Source organism: Silene latifolia, chromosome 2, assembly GCF_048544455.1.
Source record: "Silene latifolia isolate original U9 population chromosome 2, ASM4854445v1, whole genome shotgun sequence".
In the NCBI taxonomy this organism is placed as follows: domain Eukaryota; kingdom Viridiplantae; phylum Streptophyta; class Magnoliopsida; order Caryophyllales; family Caryophyllaceae; genus Silene; species Silene latifolia.
Window position 1 is genome coordinate 109,392,870 of NC_133527.1, and position 27,846 is coordinate 109,420,715.

Here is a 27,846-nt window from a genome sequence, read left to right on the forward strand (position 1 = left end):
TTACACTCACCATACACGACACCACCGACCACCTAGCACCACCACACAACCTGTCAACACCTAGCCCGCACCACCACGTGTCCCGACCACAACCAACCACCAGCCTAGCCATTCCCTACCACCCACAAATTCACGCCCTAGCCAAGACAATCACAAATATACAAATTACCGAAAACCCGACATACACAAACACCGTGTAAAGAACCCCTCGCCAACACCACCACAACCACCATTACCACCTCTTGCCACCACCTTTGACACCACTGTCTCACGGTGACTCTTGGGGTGGTCCCTAACCCCTAGTACAGCCACAAACTCAACCGTGATTACCGTCCTAACCTAGCCGCGACAATTTCCCCTGCTCTCCCCTGTTTTCGCGAAATTCCGGCCACCACCAACACCAACCACTACCAGCCACCCTAAAGACACTCCCACCATAGGCGACTCATCCTCCAGGAACCAACCCACCTTAACCTAGGTCAAGTCAGTGGCGATTTAAGGTTCGAATCCCCTGATTACTAACCCGACACACTACCGCATCCACCACCTACTCCACCCCTAATAATCACCCACGGTCAGCCGTCAACGGTCAGAGAAGGGTCAAGTCCGACCACGGTGTTCCAAGGTCCCCCTGTGGTCAAGGTCACGGCCTATAGGTGTTTGCTATGGTGGTGAAACCACACGGTCAATATGCTAGTTTAATTAGTTTATAAAAATTGTGAGACGATCTTACCTTGTATTGCTAATTGATAACAAGGTTACTTTTATTAAAGCATAGGAGTCTACTTTTGCTCCTCTTTTCATTGATGCAATTTTTTTGCAAACCTTTTTGACTTTCATTTTGGTACATGAATTCAATTTGATGTTTTTGTATCCATTCCCTTTTTGTTGACAAAATATGATGATAGAAGTGAAAGAACGGTTGTATGGCTTCAAAGGTCACCTTGGAATAAACGGTAGCCAAGGAGTTATCACTCCAGAAGGTACTCTTGACTAGGCCTTAGTCCATGGCTCAAAAGAAACTAGTATGACACATCCTAGGATGTCTTGAGGGTATTCTAGCAAACAAAGTCTCAAGGAGAAAAATTATTTACAAGGGCCTTATATACACTTGTCAAGCTTCCCAAATAGGCATTTTCACAAAAGTTTTCTAGCCATGCAACTACATGCCATGATGCAACTAACATATATACAACTCTAATGCATGTGCTTCTATTAACTATTATGCCATATAAAATAAATGCAACTCCTAAAAACACATAGGTATACAAACCGCAACAACAAAATACACCACATCCTCCTTGACATGTAAGCCCATCCTCCTCATAAATAATGAAAAGAAATGGAAGGGAATTAGGGATTAGAACGATCATACCAAGCGGTCTTCACATTCCCTTTCCAATGCCTCAAATGTAGTGTTGTATCTATGTGAGAAGAGAACAAAAAAACAAGTATATACAATTCTACACTACTAAATTAAAGAACATGTTTTTGGTTAAAATTTTAGGGATTTTGTTTTTATGAAATTAGAACATATTTTTGGGTTTTTTTGAAAATTTTCAATTTTTATATATTTTGGAATATAAATTCCCCGGATTTTCATTGTATGAGGTGTAAAGTAGGTTTGTGTTGACTTGCTCTTCAAACTCCCCATACCCATAGTCATACTCAAAAGATCCACCACATACTCCATATATCAAGTCTTGAGGCATCATAGCTAAGATAAGGAAACAACTACAACCAAATAAACTACACAAAAATGGTAAGAATGAACCTTGAGTGTATGCGACTGTTAAAAGGTATTTTGATTTAGTGGGAAAAAGAAAATTAGCAGACAAAATAGAAAGACCCCAATTGTAAAATCAAGTGGCTCAATAAAACTTGACAAAGGTCAAACCATATCGTATAGGTTCGATATCTCCTGCCAACCAACGTTATCTAATAATGTGTGTTAGGAGAAGTTAACTTGTGATACTATATCACTCTAATTTTGGTGAAAAACAAAAGTCATTACTTAGTTATTTCTTTCCACGATCGGATCATGAATCTCCGATCTTATAATCTTATTGGTTATCACATTTACTTTGAAACTCTTTGAACTCGTCAAAGGTTTCTCTTTATACCTCGTTTAGTAGACACACCGGTATGTACCTAAATTGTTGGTAAACGAAAAGAAGTTATTAAAACCAACTCTGGTTGAGATAGTTACTCGACCACAACCATATCCATATGTAATTACGGTCAATAACTCACATGCTCGATCTCCTTTTCAACAAAAGAGCACGAGTCATCTTGCTTTGAATACAAGATTCGCATATATCATAAGATTCATAATCAAATGATTCAAACAGAACTAGGTAACACTAGTATATGAATGTGTTTTCAATCCAGAACATAGATTTGATCGGGGTCACCAATTTAGTTTGAGCCTTTTATATTCTATATGATATATATTTATCTAGTTTAGGTCAAGAATATAATAACCAATGATTGGAATGGCATATCCATAGCCAAATCATGTCAAAATAGTGCACAACGTTTGTTTATATCACAAGAGTGATACCCTATGTGTCTTACATAAAACTTGTAATTATATTCTTATTATTTGGAATTTGTGCACATAATAACCTTTATTAAAATACAACTCAAAACCCAAAAACTAGATTGAATACATAATAACATTTATATGTCTCATAATGAAATGACAACTACTCTAGTTTCATTTCTTATATGAAGGTTGATATTAGTTTAAGCCTACTCGTCACACGATTATCATCCCATGTATCAAATACAATTATGACAACCACCATCGATATCAAATATTGATGAAGTGGTACAAGCATAACTGATGTCAATCATATAGAAATCAAGAGAATAATGAACCTTTTTGGTGTCACATACCCAACTTTCACATTCTCCAAAATGCTAGGGGTATATTCTCTACTAATGTCGTACATATTTATAATAGCAACAAGTTTTGTCGGGATTGGCATCGCACTTGGCATTGCTATTCACAATAGCTTAGCATTAACTTTGCCTTGAGCCAATTCCTTAACCAAACCAATTTTCTTCTTGAACCTCGTCCTAATCTTAACTATTAAGATACATATACAACCCTCTTAGAGCTCCCACTCACTTCTAAAACTTTATGAAGTTATTGTGGTAATTGGTTAATCATGATTTCTGAGAAATCATATTGCCAATTGAATCCTAAGTTTTTACGTACTCAAACAATTTAAGTATGTGTGACCATTTATCTCATGAGCAATCAGATTGTAGTATCGTTGTTGTAAATAAAATGATATTGCAAAATTAACACACTTTTGACTAAGCAAATATCCCGTTTATACTGTTCATAAGAGACCGTTACAACGGACAATACGAGGATAAGAAAAAAAATGCAAATTGTGTCGTTAACTATGGTGGTAAAACGGAGAAAAAAAATCGAATAATCGAAAATTTTAATAAACCACCGTATACATTTAGAATACTATTTTCATGTATAACGGATTATCGACTCTATAGATTGAGGAGCTAATTGAATTCTAGTCATTGCGTGATATAAAAATAGTGATAACGGAGTAAGTGGGAAATTTAACATGCATCGTTAATTAATACTTGAAAAATAATTTTATCAAGTTTAAATACGCTTTTATATAATGATCTCTCGCCTAAATTATATAAATGATCCCGAGATATGTCTTTAAATGAACCTCGCCCCGGTGACGCCAGACATACGAGATCTAAATAAATTCGGTGAGTCAACTCTTTGACTGATTCTACACTATAGAATTCTCGGTTGACAGATTTCAAGTAAATCCATCTCCTAGCCCCGGAACACAAAACTGGGCCCAGTGACGCCAGACATACCAATCTAGTAATTCCGTCGAGTCCAACCAACTTTTACGTGTGATAACATTTATTACCCTACTTACCCGACGTAAAAAGGGAACGTCACGGTGAGTCGTAACTGCCCCCTAATGAAGAAGGGATTCATGGGTGTTACTAATTGGAAGGGCTAGTCTTAATATTTAAATAATGTGAAATATCTTGTCAATTTATTATCAATTCCCTTTAAGTGAACTAAAATGGCGAATTCTCGATAATTTTAATTGACAACAGTCGCAAAATGAATAAAAAGGAATGTAATCGCAATTTGGCATGTATGCTTATAAAAAAGTAAATAACAAATCCTAGTATGGCCTCCTAATCTTGTTAATCTAATTAACTATTACAACTTCGGAAACCAACAACTTGGTCTCTTGAACTTCATTGGAACGCCCTCCAATATAGCTTGGTCTTCTGGAAACTCCGACCTTCATCGGAATTCCTTTTTAAAAGGCATCGTCTTTAGGACCCCGCCGATCTTCGTAATAAATAATTACAAATATAAAAATAAAATACATAGCAATTCCTATTATACATTTGTAAAAATAAAAATAAAAATAAATCCATTAATATTACAAAACGGCGATACGAGATCACATTTAATTACAAAACAAATCGGTATTCCCTTATATTACGGAAAATATCAATTAAAATAACTAGGCCATACTAGACAAATTGATGGTATAAGCGAGTCGTTGTTCACTCCATCAAACACATTTATATTCTGAACAAACAACTAGTTAGTGGTTAAAGTGAGGTCGATCCACAAGACGATGTGCTTTGGGTTCTAAGTCTATCTATCTCAATTTATGCTAGTGTCACAATTGATTTGGGTTTGTAGTTGTGTTCTAAACTAATGCAAGCAACAAAGTAAAACAAGCAAGTAAAGGTGTAGACAAATAAAAAAGGATACTAGGATGTCATGGGATCACAGGGGATTCATGGTAGTAGATCATACAAACATGTTCTCAATTAGATGCAAGCACTTATTATTGTGATGGGATCGAGTTGTTGGATAAGCTTACAATTCCTAAGAAGGTTTGGGTCCCGTAGCCTAATCGATTAGATTGTACAACACCTACAAGTCGACTTAGTCCTTCCTATTCAACTATATGCATGGTCTAATGAAGCTCGAGTTGGTGTATAAGCTTACAAGCCTCATTGAAAAGATAGGTGATGGATAGAAAATGCAAGGATTCATAGGCTCGCATTTCATCAAACATAACATGTGCATAAGTTGAAATCACATCAAGCAAGCAAATTAACTATGGAGACATATTAGATTAAGCATGAATCAATCCCCATGTTGGTTTTCCTTAATTCCCCATTAATCCTAGTTAAAGTACTACTCACTCATTATCATGGGAAACATGTCCTTAATGGTGTCAAACATCACAACAAATATAAACATGATAACAGAATGAGGAAATAAACACTAAAGAGTAAAGAGATTATACCAAACTTAAGGTGAATAAATGGAAAGGAATGAATATTAGAAGAGAACTTGATTGATTGATGAAGAGTTGTCAATTCTCCAATAATAACCCAATAATCTTCAATTACCCAATAACAATAAACTTGAACAATTATTAAAGAAAGATTAATGTGGAATATTTGAGATTTGTTTAATCTAATCTAGTCCTAATCTAATCAAAGAGAGATTGATTTAATCTAAGGGAAACCCCCCCTTGATTATTACAAAGTGGAGTATATATAGTAGTACATCATTAGGTTAGGCAAGGATAGATTAGTAAATAACAATGCCAAGTTTTAAATAGGGAATTGCAAGTCCAGAAAGAGATGCACATATCACGTAGCTACTCCCACCACGATCCTCCCGGATCAAAATGAAGCACGTCAAGTTTGCATGGGAATCCGCTCGGACAAAGTGGGGAGACGCTCGGATCAAGATCAATGATCCGCTCGTCTGGTTGTCGGGCCGCTCGGATCTGGTCTTTGCAACCCGCTCGTTTTGTGTGCAGGACGCTCGGATTTCAGCACAGTCTTCTATCCTCTTGTTTCAAGGCCTATGATCTATGTATACTCTTTATTTTTACTTCGTCGGTCATCGTTCTTGCCTCCTCTTCATTCTAGTCCATCTAGGATCGTCATTAAGATTTCAAATATGCGCGAGATACGGGAGTTCCGCCTCATTATCTCCATTCCTATAAGACATATACAATGCAATAGGAAAGCAAAATAGGAAGCAATTGACGGATAAAATGGTTATGAAATGCTATATTAGTATGCAAAATGGGTTCAATTAGGGGACTAAATGTGCACAATTAAGAGTCACATCAAACATCCCCAAACCGAACCTTTACTCGTCCTGAGTAAAGAGGTTACTAGAACTAGACCTTTATTTAAACTATCCCGATAATATAACCGATGTGAGACAATTAGCGGGTCTCACTCCGCCCCTTCAACTCACAACAAGACATCCATGAGGTAGGATGCCTTCTTGCAAGGCAAGGTGGGGCTTGCCAAAATGGCGATACATCCAAGCATTAAGCACACAAAATAAGTAATGGATGCATCTACAAAAGAATAGCCACTTTCCTCATCTAAGTGGCGGAAATCATCTAAGGGGGAAGCAATTCAAGGGTACACACTCCATCATAGATATTCTTTCTCCAAGCTACTAAGTCTAAAAGGATACCAACAAATCACCTCCAAGTTGTGTCAAACTAGGTTACCTTTGTCCACAATCGCTAAATGCTTTTGTCAAGAGTAGTCTCCTTATGGTATTAGAAACACTGTAGGATCGCAGAATTCCCCCTCTTGCCTAGACAAGAATAAGGGTCGTGCCCTCTCTACCATGCAACAAATAAGGTCAATGGATAAAAGGGATCAAGATATTTTGAGTTTCACATTTGTAGTTTGCTTTTTGATTTGTTTTTCCCCCCAATTTCTTGTGGTATTTGACTTTTGAGAAAATTTCTTTGCCATTTCTTTGATGTTTGGCATTTTTGATACTTGGCAAAATTTTCAATATTTGCATTTTTGAACATTTTTCAAAGTAACCCCATTTTATAGCAAGGGTACTTTTATTAAAGCATATGAGTCTATTTTTGCTCCTCTTTTCATTGATGCAATTTTTTTGCAAACCTTTTTTACTTTCATTTTGGTACATGAACTCAATTTGATGTTTTTGTGCCCATTCCCTTTTTGTTGCCAAAATATGATGATAGAAGCGAAAGAACGGTTGCATGGCTTCAAAGGTCACCTTGGAATAAACGGTAGCCAATGAGTTATCACTCCACAAGGTACTCTTGACTAGGCCTTAGTCCATGGGTCAAAAGATACTAGTATGATACATCCTAGGGTGTCTTGAGGGTATTATAGCAAACAAAGTCTCAAGGAGAAAAATTATTTACAAGGGCCTTATATACACTTGTCAAGCTTCTCAAATAGGCATTTTCACAAAAGTTTTCTAACCATGTAACTACATGCCATGATGCAACTAACATATATACAACTCTAATGCATGCGCTTCTATTAACTATTATGCCATATAAAATAAATGCAACTCCTAACAACACATAGGTACACAAACCGCAACAACAAAACACACCACATCCTCCTTGACATGTAAGCCCATCCTCCTCATAAATAATGAAAAGAAATGGAAGGGAAATAGGGATTAGAACGATCATGCCAAGTGGTCTTCACATTCCCTTTACAATGCCTCAAATGTAGTGTTGTATCTATGTGAGAAGAGAACAAAAACACAAGTATATACAATTCTACACTACTAAATTAAAGAACATATTTTTGGTTTTTGAAATTTTCAAATTTTTAGGGATTTTGTTTTTATGAAATTAAAGAACATATTTTTGGATTTTTTCGAAATTTTTCAATTTTTATATATTTTTGAATATAAATTCCCAGGATTTTCATTGTATAAAGGTAGGTTTGTGTTGACTTACTCTACAAACTCCCCATACCCATAGTCATACTCAAAAGATCCACCACATACTCCATATATCAAGTTTTGAGGCATCATAGCTAAGATAAGGAAACAATTACAACCAAAGAAACTACACAAAAATGGTATGAACGAACCTTGAGGAACAAGTTCCTCAAGGTTAAAGCAAAATTAAAATTGACAAACAAACAAGAACTTAATTACAAAACACCGTCCCTGGAAACAACGCCATTTTGATGTGGTCGCGGTCGTCACACTCCCAATCAAACACATTTATATTCTCAACAAACAACTAGTTAGTGGTTAAGTCGAGGTTGATCCATGGGACGGTGTGCTTTGGGTTCTAAGTCTATCTATCTCAATTTTTTCTAGTGTCACGATTGATTTGGGTTTGTAGTTGTGTTCTAAACTAATGCAAGCAACAAAGTAAAAAAAGCAAGTAAAGGTGTAGACAAATGATGAAGGATACTAGGATGTCATGGGATCACAGGGGATTCATGGCAGTAGATTCATACAAACATGTTCTCAATTAGATGCAAGCACTTATTGTTGTGATGAGATCGAGTTGGTGTATAAGCTTATAATCCCTAAGAAGGTTTGGGTCCCTAAGGACCGGTGTTGATCTGTGGGCCATGTACATAGCCTGGTGAGCTATCATAAGTAACCGTGTTGATCTGTGGGCCATGTACATAGCCTGGTGAGCTATCATAAGTAACCGCTCCCGACACGGTTTAGGCTGGGGTGTTACAAGTGGTATTAGAGCAACCCTGCGACCGTGTGGTGATGGGAGGCAGTTGTTATACGCTCCTGGAGGTAGTTGTTATACGCTCCATCGTGATCACCCACCTAGAGGGGGAGGATTCTGGTTTAGCGGTTATGCTCCCAGGTGCAACGAGGACGTTGCATTCTTCAAGTGGGGGTGATTGTAAAACTCCACGTTAATTGAAGAGATCCCGTGAAAGGCTTAAATGACTAGTGCTTAAAGGGATTGGAAGTACTACTCATATCAACAAAGTGCACTTTCTTTTATGGTCATCCATTCAAAAGAACTCCACAGTTAAGCGTGCTTGGCTGGGAGTAGTCTTAGGATGGGTGACCTCCTGGGAAGGTTCCCGGGATGCGTATGAGTGAGGATAAAATGCTCTATAAAAGGACCCGTGTTGATTAGTGGGCCATGTACACAGCCTGGTGAGCTATCATAAGTAATCGCTCCCGACCCGGTTTGGGCCAGGGTGTTACAATCATGCCATCTAAAACCTAGGATAGAACAAATCATGATTTTAATTGTGTGATAGTGACAAGACAGCTCAAGGACCCGCAAAATGGCTTGCGTCTCTTCGAGTAGCCCATGCGGCCACGTCGCTCAAAACACACACAACCACCCATTCTTCTATAAATACCCCTCAAATAACACCATTTGAAGGTACGCGAGTGTCCACCCCCTCATTTCTCCCTTAAAATTCTAGACTCGACTTCTTAAGTCACAAACCGACACGTGTTTTTGACCTACCGATCGAAAATACAAGCCTTATGATACGTGCATTTTCCTAGTCTTTTTACCCTATTTTAGCACATATTTCTATGTACTTTCGTACTGTTTATATTGCATTTTGCCCTGAATTGGCTACTTTGGTTCGTTTTGTTCGTTTTGTAGAAATGAACGTAAAAGTAGTGGAATCGTACCATTTTCGTCCCTTTTTACATGCATTTTGAGGAAACGGGATTTTTCAGAGTGAGATCTTGCATTGGGATGCGTGAAGGAATAGTCTATGGAGCAGTTGGTCACAAGTTTGAGCTGTTTCGGAGGAAGAATACTCGATCGAGCTGTTTTATTGGTCGATCGAGTGGTTTCTATGGCTGGAAATGGTCGATCGAGTAGTATTTTACTCGATCAAAAAGTGCTGGAATTAGGAGTTACTCGATCGAGCAACAATTCTGCTTGATCGAGTAGATTACTAGGAGAAGTACTCGATCGAGCTGTTTCAGGCTGGTCGATCGAGTGGTTTTGTCTTTCATGGGCTTTAATTAGTCCGTGAACTTATTTTTAGCTTATGGACATAGAAATTTTTTCTATTTAAACGCATAATAACTAGGTCATTAGCATTCAGTTTTTATCTTATCATTCATCTTTCACTGTAAACACAACGTTGCTTTCTCTCTTTCACTATAACTTTTGCTTTCGGATTTTCTCGCTCGGATTTAGTTGTTCTTTACGCCGGATTCTTGCGAGATTAATCCCTTACTTTTTTTTATTCTTAATCTTTCATTTATTCATCTTAATTACTCATTTTGTTCCTTTAATTTTCTGCCCTAATATCTTTTATGCAATTTAATTATTGTTTCATTATGTTTAATGTTGGTTTATTCTTTGTTATTAGTTTTGGCAATATTAATAGCATGAGTAGCTAGTTTGTTTCATGTTAGGATTAGGGGATCTACGGTAGAAATGTGACGATATAGTAAATAGGTTAGATGAATTAATATTGAGACTCTGTCCCCATAACAATATAACTGTATTTACCGACTTGGTTGAGTGCACGCTACTGAGTCACCCTTTTAATCTGATTAAATTTAATCCTGGATCGGAAGATTGGACTAAATAGGTCTGCTATGAACAGTAGACTACCCTGACGAGGACGGAAGTTAAGTTAGTAGGAATCTAGGGTAGAAAGTGGACCGGAAGGACGACCTTTCCATACCCATCTCGCAGTAATTTATCTAAGTTGTTTACAGTTGAGTCACTGGACTACCGTAGTGAACCGAAATCCTAACATGTTCCCTCTCTATTGATAGTTTATTCTCATTTTCTGTCTTTATTGCTCTTTCCTTTCTTCTCTTCCTTTTAAATCTTTTATTTTAGAAAACCAATTAAAGACCCCCCCCCCCCATTTGTGACCAAATAGACGGACTCTTACAGTTATCTTGCCTCCCTGAGCAGATCGACCTGACTTCCCTAGCTATATAGTTAATTTAGTTAGTTATTCTTGATAGGTATACGACAGCCCTGTCAAATTTTGGCGTCGTTGCCGGGGAGGCAATTGCCCTATCTGTTTTTGTTTGTTTATTTTATCCGTCTTAGGGAATTCTTATTCCTTGAGATAGTTCTTATTCATTTTCTTTCAGTGTTGTGTATGCCCAGGTCAAACAAGTTGGAGTTAGTTTCAGCTGATTCTGAGCTAGAGAGACTGTTCAGGCATAGACTCCGTCTGCAAAGAGAATCACAAAAGGAAGCCTTGAGTACTTTCGAACCCGAACTTCAGCATTTCCTATTTACAGAAAACCCGTCTTTTGAAGAAGACACTTTCAGTTCTGTAAACCAACCTGTATAGATGCCGAATATTGCAAGTCATTCGGAGCCTAAAGCATCATCTATTCCCAAAGGTTTCAATCTCCAGAATGAGGATGGAAATACTTTTGACATCCGTCCGTCCTATATCAATCTGGTGGAGAGAAATCTCTTTAGCGGTGTGGTAGGTGAAGACCCGAGGAAGCATATGGAGGTCTTTACGGACTACTATTCTACTATCTCCGCCACAAAGGGTTAACTCAAGACAAGATTAATGAGGTGCTGTTTCCTTTTTCTTTGACTGACTCAGCCAGGGAGTGGTTGACAGACTTGGACCGTACGGCCGCGGGGATCACAGACTGGGAGACCCTTGCTCTTGCTTTTTATAAAAGATATTTCCCTCCGCAGCACACCAATCAGCTGAGGGCCACGATCACGAGTTTCAAGCAGGCACCGGATGAAACGTTCTATGAAGCTTGGTGACGGTTCAAGAGGTTGGTGAGGTCTCTTCCTCACTATGGTTTTGATCCGTGGTTTTTGTCCAATCAGTTCTACAATGGATTGTACGATGACCACAGAGCCATACTTGATGCTTCATCCAACGGAAGATTTCAAAAGAATACTGATGATGATAAGGGATGGGCGATTATTGAGGAGATGGCGACCCGTTGTGCCGAATATGGGAACCCGAGGGATGGTATTCAAACAGTTCACGCGGTTGACAAGGCAGTCGTGGCTCAGCTGGAAGCCATGAATGCTCGTTTTGATAAATTGGAGCTGCATTCTGCTAGAGAACCTCAGACGGTCCATTTGCTTACTAGAGGGGAGATCGTCATATGTGAGAGGTGTGGGAGCAACGATGGTCACACTGTTCTTGGCTGTCTTACATAGAAGGAACATGTCCTTGCTTTTCAACAATACAGGCAAGGAGGGGGTTCCTATTATAATAACCAAGGGGCGGTCCATCCCAATTTGAGGTGGACAAGTCAAAATGTGCTCAATCCTACCCCTCCTCCGCAGCTGCAGCAGCCATATGTCCCTCCTAATAAGGCTCAACAAGGCTTTCAGAAGCCTCCTTCCTTTCCTACACCTAATCAAGGTGCATCATCCCCAGGTGGGGTGAGCGAGTTATCTGAGTTGAAGATAATGTTGTAGTTTTTGACAAAGCAATGGCAACTAAGTGACCAATAGACAGATGCATCCATCAAGTCACTTGAAACTCAAGTTTCCCAGTTAGCCGCGAACCAATATACGAGGAAGCAGGGTCATTTACCATCACAAGCTGATAAGAATCCACATGAGACGGTAAATTTAATTAATTTGAGGAGCGGTCGTTCATATGAGGGACCGAAATTGTTGAAATCAGACCCGAGGAAGGAAATTACTTCTGATGAACAGTGTTCTATTGAAGAAAAAGAGCTGACGACAAAGAAAGTACTTGATCGACTAATTTATGGGGGTCGATCGAGTAAAAATGCTGAAGAAAGGACTCGATCGAGTGGAATTTCTATTTGATCGAGTGAACAGGAAAAAGAAGAGTTCGATCGAGTAAATAAATCTGCTCGATCGAATGGTTTTGTTAAAGATTTTGCTCGATCGAGTGATTTTGATAAAGGAGACCTTGATCGAGAGCTTGCTAGTGCTCGATCGAGTGAAATATCGCCTAAAAGACCTCGTTCGAGAGGAAAGAAGTCTCGTTCGAAGGATTTAGAGCTTGATCTGGCTAATACATTGGAAGAGAGGAACAAAGGGCTCAAGATACCCATCACGGTGCCCTTCCCGTGGCGTTTGCAGAGTACTAAGGCTAATCAACAATTCGGCAAATTTGCCGAACTCCTGAAAAGCTTGCAAGTTACGGTTCCGTTCGCCGAATTGCTGACACAGGTACCCTCTTACCTTAAATTTATGAAAGAAAATCTATCACGTAAGAGGCACATTAATGACCATGAGACGGTAGCTTTGACCGAGGTAGGGACGACCCTAGTTCAGAATAAGTGACCTCCCAAACAGTCAGACCCGGGTAGTTTTTCGATTCCGTGTCACATTGGTACTCACTTAATTGATAACGCGTTATGCGATCTTGGCGCTAGCATGAGTGTCTTACCGCTGTCTCTTGCTAAGAAACTTGGTTTGACCAAGTTTAATTGCACAAATATGACTGTTCAAATGGCCGACCGTAGTATATCACGGCCATTAGGTGTCATAGAAGACATACTTGTTAAGATCGGGAGATTCTTTATTCCCGTTGACTTCGTTGTACTTGACATCCCCGAGGACACACATACCCCTATCATTTTAGGGAGACCATTTTTATTTACTGCCCATGCAGTGATAGACGTCGGGGGCAAGACATTGACTTTTCAGGTTGGGGACGAGGAATTGATATTCCATCAGTCTAAGTCCCAAAGGGCTCCCATGCAAGCTCAGCCTTGGACTGCACTCTCTTCTACTGACCCTCCTATTGACACTCCAAATGAAGATTTGAAATATTGTGCTGCTATCGTGACCCCTCCGCCTCAGATTGAGAGCAAAAAGCAGGAGAGTTCGTCTGTTTTCCTTGTTGCAGGTACAAATGAAAATATTGAAGGAGATATCAATGAGTATTATGCAATTAATGTCAGTCAAAGTGGGAGTGATGACGCTAAAGCTGGTAAGAAAGGAGTAAGGACGAGGAAAGTTTGCGCGTATGTGGACGTCAACTATTCTCCTCATAATGATTCAAGTTCAAGCTCGTGGAGAATGAAGAGGACGGTTAATGTTGCTGAGATGACGTCCTCCAGTCAGGAGCCCTCCGAGGGGCAACTGAATTGCTTTGAGAAGTGAGCGGGGAAATGCCTTGTGTAACAAATTGTATAAACAATTTTTAATTTCTTTTGGATTTGTTTATTCCTTTTAATTAGGACAATTAGTGTTTAGACATTTTAGCATAGATTAGAAGACTATAGACTGTTACTTTTCATATTTGGTATTTTGGGATATTTTTGCGAGTGTTTTTATGCAGGTTTGGGGAATTATACGCAAACTCAAAGGCTTACCCGAGGAAAAGAGCTCAATCGAGTACTTTTGTACTCGATCGAGTGAAATTTGTTCTATCGAATGATTCCATACTGCTCGATCGACAAAAGCTGAAAAGGGGAGTACTCGATCGAGTAACTTTTTACTCGATCGAGTGGATGCATACAAGAAGTTCTCGATCGAGTAGTTTTAAACCACTCGATCGAGTGATTCTGGAAATGACGCGCATGGAGTCTCCTTAACTTCCTCCCTGTTTACTCTTAATTCATTTTATTCATCATTATTTTGACTACCCTCATTATTTGCGATAAAAAAAAAACCCCAAATCCTCCATTTTTCTTGCCCATTTACCAAATCCACCACCTACATTTTGTTTATTGCTAATTAATCGTCATTTGCCCTCTATTTCCCCTTTGATTCTCGTTGTTTTACGCGGTTAATTAGAGGTTTTAGGGTTTCGCGGTTTTTCGATCAAAAATCGCCCAATTTGCTTGTTGATTGTCGATTATTTGCTCTTTGTAGGTTCCTTATCATCAAGTAAGTAATTCCAATACTTCTTTGCATTTTAATTTCATTAATTTTGTTTTTATGAAGTAAATTAGGAATTAGGGTTCGGTTTTCATCCTGGGTCTAATATTTTTCGACTATAATTGTGTTCTTATGCTTTATTTACCCTACTTGATGATTAATTCCCTCACCATGATTAATTCTCTCTTTGTAGGTTCCTTATCATCAAGTAAGTAATTCCAATACTTCTTTGCATTTTAATTTCATTAATTTTGTTTTTATGAAGTAAATTAGGAATTAGGGTTCGGTTTTCATCCTGGGTCTAATATTTTTCGACTATAATTGTGTTCTTATTCTTTATTTACCCTACTTGATGATTAATTCCCTCACCTCATTGATTTTTAAATGATTAATTCGAATTTTATGGGAAATTTGCGATTAGGGTTAATTTCAGTCGAAATTCTCGACTATGAATTGGATTTTTCCTTCTGCCATATGCCTAATTTGTTTCAATTGTTGCTTAATTTGCTGCATTTGTCATCTGCTACCCTTACCTTATCGTTGTCTATCCGTCTTATTCGAATTTTTTGAGGAAATTGTGGGAATTAGGGCTGCCAGTCGAAAACTTCGACTGTTTAGGGAAAATTCTCTACTGTTTTCACGCTGTTTTCTTATCAGTTTCTCCAACCCTATTTAACTAGCATGGATTCTAGCTCCATGCCTTCTATGAGCTCCGCTACCAGTCCGACCTTGTCTCTGTCTGAGACGGTAATCCCTGCTGCTACTACCATCTCCGCACCTACCAGTACCCCCGTGTTCTTAGTTTCTGCTACTGATACTGTTTTTACACCTGCTAGCACTGCTGCTAGCTCCTTTAAGCCACAGCTGCTAGCACTGCTACTGGCCTGTCTTCTTCAGTGGCGGTCTCTACTGCATCCACTGTTGCTGCTTCACTTTCACCTTCAACTGTAGCTGTTTTGAGAGTGGCTCTAGTTCCTCGTACCGTCAGTGGACGGTCTTCTACTTCAGGTTCTAGAGGACGCGGTCGTGGTCGTGCTACACCTGCTGCTGGCCGTGTTACGATTCGAGTGGACGACACCCTCGACTCCCACCCTTAGTTCCCGCAGGTAATTTTTGTTAATGGTGCACATCGTACTAGATTTTATAACTTAGTTGACTGCGAATTTCTCCCTACGCGTTTTCTTTGCCGTACGTCACTTGAGAGGCTTGGTTTCTATGAGCCTGTTTGTGAGCTTTTACGGGGCACGGGGATGGCCGGACTCATCACTATGAGTGGCCATACCTTTCGGGAGCTTAGTCTTGAGTTCTTTAGCTCCTTCACCTTCTCCTCCGGGGCACACGACGCTGCCCCCACTAGCCTTTCTGTGTCTTTCCGGTTGTTCAACCGAACTTTTTCGATGACATTGGAGGAGTTTGGTACTAGACTCGGACTTTCCTTTACGGGCGCCACCGTTGCCCCTAGGAAGGTCATTCGTCAGCTTTGGCGGACCTTGGCCCAGACCACCTTTCCCGAGCGAAAGCTCGCTCAGGTCCACCTTCCCCCTGCCCGTTACTTTCTTAGACTGATGGGGAGCACTATTTTTGGCTGGAAGGAGCCAAACAACATCAACAACAACGAGCTCTCTATCTTAGGCGGTTAGCTGAACATCGACTGCGAGGGTCCCTTTAACCTCAACATCGCCTACTTGACCGCCCAGTACCTCCAGGCTCAGGAAGAGAAGATCACGGCCACTATCGTCAACGGTGGCATAACCACCATTCTTGCCCGTTCTCTCCTCCAGGCCTTGCCTCGTGATCTACCGTACATCGAGGGAGATAGGTACTTGAGCCTAGCGTCTATTCACTCTCAGACCTGGCTGACTTCTAACTACCAGACTTGGAAGATAGACGTTTCCTTGTCCGTGGACCTACCTTGCACCACTCTCCCCCGTCTAGCCCCTTTGCCTACTGTGGGGCTCCCGACCACCACCTTTACCCGAGTACCACCTACCGATCCGCCCACCTACTACCTTACCCGCCGATCGGCACCTTCCATGGGTGGCCAGACTTCCACGGCCACACCTACCCCGATCCCTACTCCTACTCCTACTCTCGCACCTGCTGACCAGACACACACACAGCCGGTCCTACCGGCTAATTTTGTACCTCCTCCACCCTTTGAGGCGTCCTCGGTCATAGACCAAGGGCGCCGTGATGGTTTGTTGATTGAGATTTCAGTGAGACAGGCTCGTATCGAGTGGGACATAGCTTTGACTTTGTTCCCTCTATGCGAGTATCACATGAGACGACACCGTCCCATCCCAGAGGGTTGGCCACACCCTTCCTTCTACCGGTTCTCAGCTGAGGGGTACCCGGAGGCTGCTAGTGAGGAGGAGGAGGACCCAGCGGCGGCAACGAAGAGAGCTCGAGCTGAGCAGAGGAGGAGGAGAGAGGAGGAGGTGGATCCCGACTACACGGTGACGGTGGAGGACGTGCGTGACGACGAGCCTGATGAGTAGCTACTGGTCTACTCACTTCCCCAGTTTTCTGGCTGGTTTGGGGAAGTTCGTATTTTGTATGTCCCATCTCACTCTTTTATTTTGTCTCCTTTTTATTTTTGTTTTTATTTTTATTTTATAGGTTGTATATTCCCATTCCCCTGTATATATCTGCTGGTGTATGCTGGAGGAAAACGAGGGCGTTGTCCCTTTTGGTTTGGGGAGGGTATTGCATCATTTTGAGTCTGCATTTGCATTTGTTTTGCATTCACGTTTATATTTCAGCTTGCATTGTTTATTTATTTCATTAAAAATCAAATAAAAAAATAAAAAAAAAGTTAGAAAAACTTCAAAAAATCAAAAATATTCACGTTTACTTTTGCATATAGATTGAGTCGGAACGGTTGATTTCCGTGATGATACTGCATTTTAACTTGTCATTTTACTTGAGCCTTGCACTTTTATTGACGGTTATTAGCTTTGTCATACGCATAGTCTACGTGTTTTTGTTCAAATATAGCTGACTGTTTAGACTTGACTTGATAAATCGGGAAGTTACTTATAATTTCTGAGATTTAGAGCCCATAACTAGTGACATTCATGACCAGTTCATTAGGAATTGAGAGTAGTACTCCTTGCATAGCATGTTTATCATTTTTTCACTTTTATGACATTCAATTTCTTGTTAAAATGCACACATTCGGGTTCGTGGTCGGTGTCACATCGGAGGTGCTTGCAGATTTTTCCCTTTTCTTATATTTTTCACCCATTCAGCTCCATTTAAGCCAAAACTTGCCTTTTTGACCTACTAGCTACATCCCAAACTGAGCCTGCCTAGTCAAGCTAGTTTAGTTTGTCTTTTGTGGTATATTTTTCCGTCTGCAGTTTCGCCCGTATCATTTTGATTGGAGTTGGTGTAAATAAACAAAGGAGAAAAAGAAAAAAAAGAAAAGAAATTGAAAAGAAAAAAAAAAAGAAAAAGAAAAACGTGAAAATAAAAAATAGGAAAAAAAAGGAAATGAAAAATAAGAAAAATCACGTGAAAACCAGGAAGTATGAAAGTTGAAAATTTTTGAGCTGGTTTGATTTTGAGTCCGTCTGTGTTCACTTTTATATTGTGACGGTCTAACTCCTCCGTTTTATTCCATATTTTTGAGGAGATAGTGTAAATGGGTGGTGAGTTGTGTGCCAAATGAAGGGCACTTGTACTTTATTTTTGCAGTCAGTTGAGATTTGGACGGTCTTATATGGTCCTGTTAGGAACTAGCTTGACGCTTTTACCTCCACATTACCATAACTTGTTTTGCCTTTTCTAACCTGACCCTTACTATTCCCATATCATTTGTAAGCCCTCGGCTATGATGGACATTATTGGTTGGATTGTGTGCATTAGTACTTGAATCGTCTTTCATTTTTATTGCATACATGCTATGTAGGTCGCAGTTAGGTGAGTGACTGCTTCTCTTTCTCTCTTTTACATATAATATTCACCCTTTGCTTCATGAGAGAAGAGTGATCACGTGAGCGTCCGATTTTGTTGGTCTTGCAAGGTCAATAGGTCAGCTATATGTCTGAACAGCTTATAATTCGTTTGTGTATCGACTGCTTAGCTATAACTGTTAATTTTTGTTGCATTAAATTGGTTCAAGTAGACAAGTTAAGTTAGCTCTGAGTTTTCATTTCTATTCCATTAGATGCATTTTAGTTTACTCGAGGACGAGTAAAGGTTCGGTTTGGGGAGATTTGATACGTGCATTTTGTATAGTCTTTTTAGCCTATTTTAGCACGTATTTCTATGTACTTTCGTACTGTTTATATTGCATTTTGCCCCGAATTGGCTACTTTGGTTCGTTTTGTCCGTTTTGTAGGAATGAACGTAAAAGTAGTGGAATCGTACCATTTTCGTCCCTTTTTACATGCACTTTGAGGAGACGGGATTTTTCAGAGTGAGATCTTGCATTGGGATGCGTGAAGGAACGGTCTACGGAGCAGTCGGTCACGAGTTTGAGCTGTTTCGGAGGAAGAATACTCGATCGAACTGTTTTATTGGTCGATCGAGTGGTTTCTATGGCTGGAAATGGTCGATCGAGTAGTATTTTACTCGATCAAAAAGTGCTGGAATTAGGAGTTACTCGATCGAGCAACAATTCTGCTTGATCGATTAGATTACTTGGAGAAGTACTCGATCGAGCTGTTTCAGGCTGGTCGATCGAGTGGTTTTGTCTTTCATGGGCTTTAATTAGTCCGTGAACTTATTTTTAGCTTATGGACTTAGAAATTTTTTCTATTTAAACGCATAATAACTAGGTCATTAGCATTCAGTTTTTATCTTATCATTCATCTTTCACTGTAAACACTACATTGCTTTCTCTCTTTCACCGTCACTTTTGCTTTTGAATTTTCTCGCTCGGATTTAGTTGTTCTTTACGCCGGATTCTTGCGATTGTAATCCCTTACTTTTTTTTATTCTTAATCTGTCATTTATTCATCTTAATTACTCGTTTTGTTCCTTAAATTTTGTGCCCTAATATCTTTTATGAAATTTAGTTATTGTTTCATTATGTTTAATGTTGGTTTATTCTTTGTTATTAGTTTTGACAATATTAATAGCATGAGTAGCTAAATTGTTTCATGTTAGGATTAGGGGATCTACGGTAGAAATGTGACGATATAGTAAATAGGTTAGATGAATTAATTGTGAGACTCTGTTCCCATAGCAATATAACTGTATTTACCGACTTAGTTGAGTGCACGCTTCTGAGTCATCCTTTTAATCTGGTTAAATTTAATCCTGGATCGGAAGATTGGACTAAAAAGGCCTGCTATGAACAATAGACTACCCTGACGAGGACGGAAGTTAAGTTAGTGGGAATCAAGGGTAGAAAGTGGACCGGAAGGACCTTTCCATATCCGTCTCGCAGTAACTTATCTAAGTTGTTTACAGTTGAGCCACTGGACTACCGTAGTGAACCGAAATCCTGACATGTTCCCTCTCTATTGATAGTTTATTCTCATTTTTTGTCTTTATTGCTCTTTCCTTGCTTCTCTTCCTTTTAAATCTTTTAGTTTAGAAAATCAATTAAAGAACCCCCCCCCCATTTGTTACCAAATAGACGGACACTTACAGATATCTTGCCTCCCTGAGGAGATCGACCTGACTTCCCTAGCTATATAGTTAGTTTAGTTAGTTATTTTTGATAGGTATACGACAGCCCTGTCACCTTACACATTTTTTGGTACCATCATCGTGCATTAAATCACTTGACCAACCATCTCGACCAACTACACCATCATTGAACTAAACAAAACACTCTTTACATTGCTAAAACGGTTTCCAACCGAGTTTTCCGACCTAACAAGTTGTTACACTTCCGTCGATTTCTCGCCTCAAACACTAGCATGTAAGTATGATTGTGTAATAATCCTCTTCCTTCATGTCTTTTTATCTGTTTTTATGACCTTAACATGCGAAAACATGCATAACATGGTCCAAAATAGGGATCAAATGAGCCAAAACCCAGTTTTAACCGGAAACAGAAGGCCCTAGTCGCCACTAGGTACCTCGCGCCTCAATAGGAGTGTCCAGGTTAGAACTCAAACGTGTTTGAGTTCATTCTTTCCTTTTTTCACTTCATTTTACAACCGGTTTTTACCGTTTTAAATCCTTTTTATGATAAACCTTTTAACCATATGACATTTTCACCCTTGGTTCTTCATACCATGACGGTTTAATCCGTGTTTCGGTGATAATATGTGGTTAATTACATTTTAAAAGGCATTTTAAAACATTTTTATTCATTTCTTTACATTTCAAAAAACAACATATTTGTCATACATGCATAGTCATCCTTGGTTCCACATACCATGTCGGTGTTAAACTCGAGTACGATGATAAACACTGACTAATTACAAACAAATGGTCTTAAAACAATTAGTTCATAATCATTTTTCAAAACTATTCATGTCAAGCTTGCAAAATCGAACCCGACATCGAATATTGTCAATACAATGATGATTATTCAAGCCCCGTTCCTCACATTAACACAAAAATGGTCCAAACGACCCTTTTAAACAAGGAAGGGTTCAAACACCCCTTTAAAAGCCATTTTACAAACGTTTTTAACAGTCAGAAGACGTCATTTTGACAGTCAGCTGCCTCGCACCTAAACAGGCCAATTGTTTTCCAGTTTTCAAACCAGGACATGCCCCCTTTGCATCGCCTGACGGCTCGCGCCTCAATAGGCTGCCTGATGCAGATCCTGCTTCCTTTCCAGCTCTTGTCTAGGACGATCCCGACTTCGGTTAACCCGAATACAGGACGGATCAGATGGCAAGACTGCCCTCTTACTTTGTATTTGAAAAACGCCTTTCTAAGACAAATGGATCACGTTATGCACCATAAACCTAATCCGGTAAATGGATGTTTAATTTCCGTCTTGTATGCAAATAAACACTAAATCGAACTTGACATCAATTAATTGATGCTTGGATAAAAAAACCGACATAGAAACCTCACATGTTAGGTTTAAACTTGTGGTTGCGCATTCATGCATTTACCCGTTTTATCAACTTTTACATTTAACCAACCAAGATCGATCCGTAAAAGCCGCTACCACGGGCGGGATTGAGTGTCCGACTACATGGCCTCCCAATACGTAACTTCACCTCTTACTCAGAAAATTTGGATAGTGGACGACCTTATCCAGGGCGTACGAGAGTCATTCTAGAGATAGGATGCTAAAGAGGGACGACTCCTTATCTTTAGTACCTATGTCAAACACCGCTTATTGCCTTGGTTGACTTAGGTATAAAGTGGATTCGAACGGGTTTCAAGCATCCCACAAATGCTTGGTGGCGACTCCGAACATCTCTTGCATCGTTTCGAGACCCTTGCCGAGACGAAACCGACCGATCTAAAACGATCCGGTCGAAAGAATTTTTACGCCACCGAGCGTGGCTTTCAAAAGACCGCTGCATGTCCACAGATCTGCTTGGCATGCAGGTGGGCCCACGTCCACAGTGATCTAGTTACATGCATGTACAAGAGATCGCCTGAAAAGACGAAAATATGAAGTTTTTTACATTGCATATTGGCAAAATGTGGGCACAACACAAGGACTCCTTCCTTATGTTGTTCTTGAGCTTAAAACTGTTAGTAATCCATATCTCATTATACTCAACATATTCAATTATGTTATAATTAATTTAGTCATAAAATTAATTTAGATCTTATGCATGCAAATATAAATTAAAAGAGAAGAAATCATCAACCCTTACTATGATAATTTCGGTTTTATGGGCACCAACAAGATCTCCTTCTTGTTAGTTCTTGAGCTTTCCAATAATGGATGAACTAGATTCAAGTTTAGAATCTCTCCCAAAACATATACCCAAGGAAATCTCTTAATAACTAATATTATTTTATACTAGAAATAATATAAGTCTTACTATAAAATTGACACAAAAATTATAATTTTGCTCTTGAAAAATCGGTTCAAGAAGGAGTAATTATGTGAGTTTATTTCTCTAGAATTTTCACAAATTGTAGAGAGTATATAATTTCTTACACTAGAATTTTTTATGATAAGAGTGAATGATAAAAATTGTAGAGGAAAAACCTCTTGGCATCACTAGAGAAAACCGGTTGGAGGGGGGGGGGAGATTTTAAGCCCAATACATGCAAAAGTTGCTCTTCTCAAAAGCTATAGGGTTGCATGGCTAGTAGTTAGCTTTCATCATTGTGTTTTCCACTTAAAACAATTAATACAATTTTTTTCCACTAACTCCCTCCAATACTTCAGTACATATCTATAAAATGGGAGTTCCATTTTATTTTGTCTTTTGTCAATTGTGACATATGTGACATGTTACTTGACATGTGAAATTGTAATGTATTTTTAACATATTAAAAATCAACATACTCATAAAATATGTCATATACAATATCGACTAGTAATTCGTAACTACTTCTACCAAAATGGTTTATCGAATATAAATCACAACATCTTGTATTTATAATAAATCATTCATTCAATCTCGATTCAATATCAATTGTTTCGTAAACAATAATTTTATCCATGTAATAAAACAATTCGATTACTTAGACCGTATCCAATTTAATCGAATTATAGTAAGATACGTTAATCTTACTCACAAATCATCCGTCAATTTTAAGTAATTTAATTAACTCATATCGGCATACGATTAATTAAATAATCAATTAAGAGTATTTCCCTATAGGTATGACCTAAGGGGATCAACTGATTACCACCGTTGCACGACAGTAATGTCAAACTCTAGTCAGCCAATAATTACCGATATGTGTGGACCAGTTGACTGTAAAAATATTACATCCCACATGTATTCTTAAAATGAGATTTAACATGTGATCATCATGATCGACAGTTGTGATCGCATTATTGTCGGAGGACACTTATTCCAACAAAAACATCACGGATGATCCTCCATCTTCAATTTTTCATAGTAGAAAATCTCCTCTTGGTTGCACCCAAGATTAAGCAAAAATTTATACTAATATTATTAACTAGATAATTATAATATAAATCCTGTATATTATTACAAATATTATTACTCTAATAATGTTTGATGTTTAATATTATTTATGTGAATTTATTTGATATATGATCAATATTTTGATCAACTTATTTGATGAAGAAGATGATAGAAAAATAAGACCCATTTTTTTGTCTAAAATTCTAACCCTTTACAATGTGGTAGAAGAGGGGTATTTATAGCCAAAATATGGAGACAATCCAAGTGGAATTTGGCCAAACATTTGACACATGTAAGGCTCAAATAAGACTTGTCCACTTGAGGATTTTTGGTCCATTTATGTAACACCCCGGTTTATGAAGGAGCCTTTGGCAAGACATTCCCTAATAAACCGAACTGTTACCATCTCGGTTTCCCGAGGTAGTGAATAACAAATTAAACTCCAAGGCAATTTATTTAACATTTTAACTTAACTATTACAAATTCTCCTTTTAAATTAAATTACAAGAACTGACGTAAATAAAAGTGAAGTCCTCTAGATGATGAACTAGGCACTAGGTCATCTGATCCAGTGTCTCACGCCCATCCAGCTCACGTCCTATCTCATAAACCTGTCAAGTCTGCTCCCCATAAAACGGTTCATCACAGGTGTTCACGAATACACAGGGTCAACCACGAGGTTGAGTAGGGAAAACAATAAAACAGTAAATATGATATGCATGATACTCCGTCACCTCCATCTCCACCTCAACTCATCACACACAACCCCGACGCCCACCATACCGATCCCCTAGACTATATATATCGACCGTAGTCGATCCGCGCCCGCATTGAGCGGAGGACACCAGGGCAAGTCCTGCAGAACCACCTGGCCTTATCACAACATCACATCATATCTCATCATCGTCACCATCACACCATCCTCCAACTCCAATGCATATGCAATGCTCAACAATCAATGCAACATGATATGTATATCAATGAATGAAATCATGCCAGCTATCAAAATAATGAAATAACATAATCAACACGAACAGTTCATCAACCACACTCCGTGTATGAATCATAACATAAATTACAACCACGCACAAGTCATCGATCACAACTCGGTCACATGTAACACAACAACTCAACACAATTTAACAACACCTAAAGTCAAGTGTATTTCCCTACCTCAGATCTGCAGTCAAATAGTCGGGTGCTCAGTAATATTTCCACAACAATTCGCCCTCTGAAAGGTAAATAAATGATAATTGATTACTTAACTATTCTCGTTCCCAAAATAGAAATTTACCAAAAATAGAAACTTTCCCGATATAGAAACTTTTCTCTTTTAACAATCCCGACACAAAACCTGTTTCCAATCATTTAGACGCCTCGGGAATTAAATTTAAATAGCTAATGTGCTAATAAAATATTAAACGAATTAAACGTTTTAAGAAGACCCGAATCAAACATAAAACAATTCAAGCATCCCGACTCAAACCCGTCTTTAATCATTTTAATGCACTCGGGAATCAATTAATTAATTTAGAATACGACCCATAACGAAATGTAACGATTAAATTATGAAAACCCGCTTCAAAACCAAAACAGCCCGCACCCCCCCTTCACACGCACTCACCCGCCACCACAGGCCACCGTGAGGCCGTGTCAACCACCACCCCAAACACCCACTCGACCCAACCACCAAAGAACCACCCCCACCGGGTCGACCCTCGCCGGCGAGGTGAACCACGGCCGTCAACCGGCCCGGTTCAACACCGAGCCTCACCAAACACCTCCTTTTCTCTCCCGACCACCACCGCAGCCCAACAACCTTACCCCCGCAACCACCACGACTTTGCTCCCCGTCATCCCACGAACCCAGGACACCGTGTCACCACCGTTTCGACCTCCCCGAGTCCACAGTGGTGCCACCCCAACTCAACCCCTAAACCCACCTGAAACCGCTGCTTAAACCCGTTTACCACCCCCCATGTCGATGCCGCCTTGCACAGCCACAACCACCACCTATAACCACCATGAACACCACCACTACACTCGCCACTAACCACTCTACCCCCTCACCCTGCCAACAACCACTAGCATCCTCAATCAAACACGCACAACCCCCTCCAAAACCCGACAGAAACAAAGAAAACAGAGGGGAGAGGGTTGCGTTCTTACCTTTTCCTGCCACCACTACCGCCGCCATAGCCGCCTATGAGTGCCGACAAACGCCTCTATCTCTTCCTTGCTGCGCCGTTAATGCCCACGCCCTCTCACTCTCTCTCGAATTGCGTGAAGATGGGGATTGGTGTTGCTGAAAGTAGGGTGGCGGTTTGAGGGAGTGGCGTTTTGTGTTAGGGTAGAATTAGGTTAAACTTAGGTTAAGAGGTTAATTGGGTCATGGGTAATTAATTCTGGGTAAATGGGTAAACGTCATGGTCCGCGTGGTTGGTTCACGAATTGGTTAACGGGACTTCGTTCAGCTAAACCCGTCTTAACAAGCTCACGAATAACTTAATCCTACGATATCAATACGACCCAACAATTACTCGACTCAATTAGTAATATAAAATGTATAATAATTATATATAATAATATCCATTTAATTTATTATATAAAAATACGGGGTATTACAGTCTTCCCCCCTTAAAATGAACTTCGTCCCGAAGTTCGCTCTCATACTCAACAACAGAAGGGTATTGTATATCGTACTTACGGACGTCACGAAACTCTAACTCGGTTAACACACACTTTTGACACACCAATTAACATAACAATTACGGAATGTTACATTCTACCCTCCTAAAAAGAAAGTTACGTCCCGGAACTTACTTCATGCAAACCCTTCACCACTCATGAACTCATGCAAACTATCGAGCACCATAACAAAGCAGCTTAATTACACAACATAGAGAACTCATTTGTATGGGTACCACGCAACACAACATCAGCTTGATCAAAACCACGATCTATAACTTGATCAAAACCACAATCTATAAACAAGTGGAACATAAACATTAAGATTTTACAATCCTACCCAACTAAAAACATGGTTACGTCCTCGTAACCTCTTTTCAAATGTCATATTCCTATGCAACAAACTCACTGTCAACAACAGGTAACAGAAAAGAACACATGACAAGAGATTGCGCAGAAACATTAAGTCGGAAACAAGGTTTTATTATGGAATTAACTGATTGTCAACAAGTAACACTTATTACTTAGCTCATGCTTGACTTAAAACACAACTTCAAACTAAAAGAACAACAAGAAGGAACCAAAGGTTTACACGGTTTCATAACAGACCGATCATGGTGTTACTAGCCCTAACCTAACGGTCCTTAGGTCGCGCTTCCTCTGATTCTGGTGACTTCTATGTCATTCCCTTTCTGGTTCACCTCTTCCCCGAAGTCTGGCATGGGTGGTTCAGTCGTACTTTCGGCATCAGGTACATTAGCGTAAAATTCGTGTCTCAGGTTGCCTGCTATAAAGTCAAAGGTATGCTCGGGCGGGTATTTGGCCCCGCCGCAGTAATTGGGGTCACGGAATAGCCTCATGCAATGGGTGGTCAGCTCTCTCATATACAATCGTTTGCTGTCCTTTAGTATGCCAGAGTCAGGAATAGAATCGATAAGGGTATACGCTCTTAGCTGAGTATTAGTTAAATACTCAGGGTGCCCATTATGGCCATACATGTCCATGGCAGTACAAAGTCTCTCACAATGCTCATTAAAGTCAGCATCAAGTGACATGTAACAGTCTTGCGGGTGTACATTGTAGGGATCCATCCTACAAAATGGAAAGTTAACAAATTAAGACACAAGGGTGTTACGACAAAGGATTCATCCTCGAGGTTTAAGTGTGCGGAAGTTACATAACAAGATTCCGGGGTAATCGTAATACCAGGGTTTTGGTCAACTCAAGATCATCACAATTCGCATTATCTACCGTGAGAACAATCGCTTTAGAAATATCAATCGCAAGAATACACGTAAGTCAGCATGCAACTTAACATTGACCCCATTAAATTCCTCTCCCAAGTCAAAACTATTACCAATCCCGAACAATTGAACCGCCCTACTACTAATAAATCACCAGGAGTATTAAACCTGCGGTACGTAAGCACTACTTAAACACCTTGAAACCATAGAAACATAACACATAATCAAAACCTTTTGACTCATCAGGCATACAACACGAATTAGCCAATTTGTTTGATA